This window comes from Paroedura picta, chromosome 7 (genome assembly GCF_049243985.1).
Source record: "Paroedura picta isolate Pp20150507F chromosome 7, Ppicta_v3.0, whole genome shotgun sequence".
Lineage (NCBI taxonomy): Eukaryota > Metazoa > Chordata > Lepidosauria > Squamata > Gekkonidae > Paroedura > Paroedura picta.
The window spans coordinates 83,153,177-83,158,975 of NC_135375.1; the positions used below are offsets into that span (position 1 = coordinate 83,153,177).

The 5,799-nt window shown below is 42.9% G+C and overlaps 1 pseudogene; it reads left to right on the plus strand.

Moving 5' to 3' along the window:
- The first annotated feature begins 1,991 nt into the window (after positions 1-1,991).
- On the plus strand, positions 1,992-2,114 carry LOC143842506 (U2 spliceosomal RNA; annotated as a pseudogene).
- Positions 2,115-5,799: the final 3,685 nt, after the last annotated feature.

Below are 5,799 nucleotides of genomic sequence, written 5' to 3' on the forward strand. Positions count from 1 at the left end.
AATGTTGTCAAATGTGGTAATTACCTAGTTTGGTATATAAATTTACCTTTGTTTCAATGTTTAACTATCTTCTGAATTGAGCATCGCATTTCCTCAGAATTTTTCACCGGCATATACAGTAACCATTCAGCAGATTAGTAGGAGCTGTGGTATTTTTCCTACATAAATTATTGCAATATATTCTCCCTTTATTTGAGCTTACACATTCAAGATGAAAGTTGTAGTATAGTTTTCAAATAAGAGCAATTGCAGGAAATAATGGGTTAGTGAGAGAACTACTCAAAAACACCTATGATTTTTAGTTATCTAAAACTTGTATCAAATGGTTTTCTCAGGACAGACCTATGTTTCAGATTTTTTTGTGCTCACTAAGCTCTCTTCTCTCTGTGTATCCTTTGGATGCACTGATGTCTTTCCCCTCTGGAAGGCACCACCTTTCTCTTCTCTTTTGTTTGGTACCCACAATCCTTAGTGAAAATGGAGCTGCCAATCTTGTTGAGCTCTCTTGAAGAAAAAGTAGACAACAGAAGCCAGGAATCCTGACTTGCCTGTAGTCTTCTGGGCAAGACTGAAATATTTGTAAAAGGTATAGTTTGTTTAATGTATAATTTACTCAGATAAAAATGGCTGTTCTTATGAGGTCTAAAGGAGATCAAAGATCTGCTGGGAGGGAATCTAGCCTCCCAGCTTTCATGCAGGAGTGCAAGTGGAGAATTCTGGAGGCAAAGAATAGGAAGCGTGGATTTTCCTTTAATGCTCCCTGGAAAGAAGGGAAATGAAGCACAATGAAAATTAGGTGTAGCTCACATAGCTGCTACAAATGCTTTGCTTGATTTCACTGTTGTATGCAATCAGTCATACAAGAGGCTTTTGACTCCACTTCGTTCTTTTCATTTAATTATTCAGATGACAGGGGCTGCTTCCTATAGTAGCTGGAAAAGAGAATTAAATGTGTTCTTTCCAAAAATATTAGAAAGGGTTTTAAAAAAAACAAAGTTGGCAGAGTTTCTGGTTGTTTGTATAATTTAGCTGTTTGGGTTTGATTTTATATGGCAAATGCCAGGTTGTAACAAGATGGGGGAAGGCTAATTGTATATAGTAACTGGGGGCTGTGAAGGATCACAAGGGGAGGCAATTTTGAAATCCCACCCACTCTTCAAAGTCTCACCATCCAAAATTCAATAAGCCCCCAAGGGCTTGAGTAGGATGATGTCCCTCACCCCTTATATCTTTGACACAGCAACTCTGGGCAGAGTCTGCATTTGCTTTCTTTATTCCATTGTCAATCCTGTTGAATTCAGATCACTTTGAACTCGATTCTTCCTCTCCCCCCCCCCCATTGAAACAGGAAAATCTTCTGCACGTGGTTAGGGAGGCTCAGAAGGTGGGGGGGAGCTAAGCCTCTTTCTTTCTTTTCTTGAAGGCGGGGGGAGAGGAGCCAAGCAGGGAGCCTCTTTCTTTTCTTGGAGGGGAGGGGGAGAGGATTGAAAAAGGCAGAGGAGGGAGGAAAAATCCAGGACCAACAGAAATTGAGAGAAATTAGGGGCTTCTCCTTTAAGGCAAGCATGTCACATGACCAGGTGTAGCCTATCAGAGGTTCTCTACCACGGAGCTTTCTTTCCCAAATGGATATTCAGGATTAAAAGCTGTCTGAGATATTGCACAATAAAGGTAGGGTCACACCGGATCAATCCTTCTTGCTGCAGAAGGAAATTTTAAATCGGCCAAAATCCAAACGGAAATCGCATTCTGTGTAGAGGGCAGGGACTGAATCAATCTGGGGTTGGAATAAAAGCTCCGTGCAGTTTACACCCTGGTGCTGGAGAAGGCTTCTGCAGGTACCATGGACAGCAAAAGTCACAAACAAGGAAATACAAGTGTGTATAAAGCCTGCTATATCATTGGAAGGCAAAATCACAAAACTCTGACTCACTTACTTTGGCCATATCATGTGAATCAACACAATGGATGGAGCTATTACACTAAGATTGGCAGCTTTCTCGGCCTTGGCTAAGATCAAGTGTAGTATCTGTTCTTATCAGCTATTACACTAATATTGTTCAGTGGTAAAGGGAAATCAGGTGGACAAAGAACATGGTGGTTAGGTACAATTAAAATGGACAGCAACCAGAGCACTATTCAGCTAAAAGAAGTGGTGCAAGATCAGGAAACGTTGTGACAGTTGAGCCGTAAAGGTAAAGGTAAAGGTATCCCCTGTGCAAGCACTGAGTCATGTCTGACCTTTGGGGTGATGCCCTCTAGCATTTTCATGGCAGACTCAATAGGGGGTGGTTTGCCAGTGCCTTCCCCAGTCATTACCGTTTACCCCCCAGCAACCTGGGTACTCATTTTACCGACCTCGGAAGGATGGAAGGCTGAGTCAACCTTGAGCCGACTGCTGGGATTGATCTCCCAGCCTCATGGGCAGAGCTTCAGACAGCATGTCATTGCCTTACCACTCTGCGCCACAAGAGGCTTTTAGTTGAGCCATAGGATGGTCAAAATTTGGACAGGACTGAATGACTAACATCAAGAATCAACTGCTATTCACAGTTTCAGATAACAGGTTTGGAGGGTTTCAGAAAGCCATCTGCAGCTGCATTCAGTAGGGAGAGGATAGCCCAGTTGGTATAATCCAGAAAATGTCCAGTTAGCAGGGATCAGGTTGGGGAAACTCAGTTCCAAGAAAGAGAAAGTTCAAAAGAAGAGAATATGGTGGTTGCTGCTCCTTGGCCCCAAGCACGAGTGGTTGATGATCTGGAGATCTAGTCTCCATGGATCAGAAAAGGCTCCTTGGGGTACAGAAAAGTCCCCAGGGAGAGAGTAAACACACCCTACTTGCCTCTGCCTCTCAAAGCTATGATCGGCCCCTGCCCGGAATCTGGAGCTCACTGTAAAGTGAGCTTTTTGAGCAGCCATCTTCCCCACCCCTTGATATCCATCCATCTATTTCTGAGCATCTCCAGGCCTCTGCATAAACAATTTATTTATAGAATTTATTTATAAATAAATAATTTATTTCAGTTAACTTATAAATTCATATTCTCTACATTCCTGGGGAGAGCCTGAATAGGCAGATCTTGTCTGTGAGTGTCTTCAGTTTTTAAACGTAAACCGCTTGATGTATCCTATCTCTGTACATTTTGCTAATCTGCTTTATGCCGATAAAGGTATTGTGTGTGTGTGTGTGGCATTGTTATGTGGCTGTCATGATTCACTGGGGGGGGGGCACAACCAGTCAATGAATGTATGCAATATATATTCACTCTTGCATTGTACAAGGCTATTACAATGATTTCAGTTATTTGGGCCCAAAGAGCTAGAGCTGTGGGACACATTGTTCAAGACGCAATATGGACAAATGAGAGTCCGGGGAGAATGAGCATGGCAGCTGGAGTCAAGGGTTCCAACCCCAGTTACATTCTCCAGGCTTTCATACTGACCCTGTAATGCATATCATGTGTATAAAATTGATCCCTATAGGCACTATACAAAATGTTGGCTCCATGTGCAGAGGTTAAATTCAGGTCCAATGGACACAAGCCCAACTCCCCCTTCCTTCTTCTGTTCAATCTGCCTGAACTCTTTTCTACACAAAGCCTCTGAATAATACCATAACCTGCAAGCTGGGAAACGGTGATCCTCACCCTTAAAACAGGAAACTCAAAAGTATAACATTTAAATGTTAAGGATTTGAAGCTACCCGCAAAAAAATTGGTGGACACACAGACTGCCAGGAACAAAACTACACAAGTGTCCTGTTCACCTTTTATCTCAAGGCTATGCAGACCCTGGAGCATGGCATAGGGTCTGTAAGGAAGATTGCCAATGTTGGATTATGAAATTTCAAGAGATCTGGAGTGCAACTGGAGAAGTTGGTGTTTAGAGAGGGGAGGAAACTCAGTGGGGTATAATACCATATTGTCTACACTCCAAAGCAGTCTTTTTCTGCAGGGAAACTGGTCTCTCGGTGTAGTGGTTAAGACTGGCAACTTGGTATAGTGGTTAAGAATGGCGGCTTCTAATCTGGTAAACCAGGTTTGATTCCCCACTCCTCCACATGCAGTCAGCTGGGTGACCTTGGGCTGGTCACAGTCCTGATAGTGCTGTTCTCACAGCGCAGTCCTGTCAGAGCTCTTTCATCCCCACCTACTTCTTAGGGTATCTGCTGTGGGGAGATGAAGAGAAGGTAAATGTAAGCTGCTCTGAGATTCCTTTGGGCAGTGAAAAGGAGGATATAAAAAACAATTCTTCTTCTTCTTTAGAAAAGAGGGGAAAAACAGTTATCTTTAATATTCCACTTTTCACTACCTGAAGGAATCTCAGTGCAGCTAGCCATCACCTTCCCTTCCTCTCCCCCAGTTTGGAGGTCAGGTATAATTTAGGGAGACCTCCAGGCTCCATCTGGAGGTTGACAGCCCTAAGTCACACAGAGCAGGCCACCCAAGACACAGAGCTGGAGAGTGGGAATTCTGCTTCTTGTTCAGACATGTTGCTGTGGGAAGGGCACTTTGAAAAGCAACCAAACAGACCGCCTTGGCTTTCAAAATGACTGCTTTTGACTTGGATTAAGTACAGATTCTAGTAAATAAAGATCCAGGAGGCTGATAGAGTGACAGAGGTGAACCTATCTGAACAGCCCATCAGATATTCAGCTGAGCAGATTCCATGGGGAGAAATATGCATAGAATATGAGGGAAACATTAAAAAACACACAAAGAAACTCCAGAAGGAAACAAAAGCGAAGTTCAGCCTTTCAAGAGAGTTTCTTTCTTCCTTCTTATTATATATTCTTCCTAGATTCTGTTTTCAATAGCAACAGCAATCCAAGCAGTTTTTATCTGAAACATTAGCCTGGCCCAGTAGGTGTCAGATTAGATATACATTACTCCATTATCTCTGCATACTACTGTGCATCAAAGGGTCTGCGGAGATGGGGCTCACAAGGGAAGGAGAATAAATAAAGGATATCTCTTTTCAGTTTTGGAATAGCACTTTTACCATTAAGAAAAATCAATAACTGGATTGACTGCATTCAGTGGGGAGTATTATTGTTTCCCATAATGTATCTAATGCATATCATTACCAAAGTAATCACATTATTATCTGCCGCTGCCTTCCTACTTGCTTGGCTAGATATAAACCCAGAGCTATTTGTAAAAGTTCCTGTCCCCCTCCTCCTCCTCCTTCAAAATTGCTGCAAATTGTATTTCTTTCCTGTCTCTTTATTAGCTGCTTGAACTGCATAGAACCTCGCCATTCAAATTAAGTCGATTGCATTGCTACTTCTCTTTTACTCACAATTTTCTACAGCAGAACCCCCATCAATTTAAAATCTGGCCTCCTAATTGTGTTTTTAGCATGTGAAGCAGGCTGGGAAATCCAGGAGGGGGGAGGAGGGGGCCATCGAAGCATAACCCTTGAAAAGGAACTGGGCTTTACACGGCAGCATACCCCATGCTGATCCCTGAGAAGCTCTGGGGAGAGCAACGTGATGGGGAAGGCTTGTCCTGATCGGCATCCCTGGGTAGGGGATGTGCAAAACATAAAAGTCGGATTAGGATCATCTTTTTAAACATGCGAATCACCTAATGCAATACCAGACTTGAAGCTAGCTGAATTAGGCTCAGACCACACAAGATGTTAAAGGCTTCAGGCCATCTGCATTTTTTTGTAAAAAGAAAGAAAGAAAGAAAGAAAGAAAGAAAGAAAGAAAGAAAGAAAGGAAGGAAGGAAGGAAGGAAGGAAGGAAGGAAGGAAGGAAGGAAGGAAGGAAGGAAGGAAGCTCACATGCAGCCC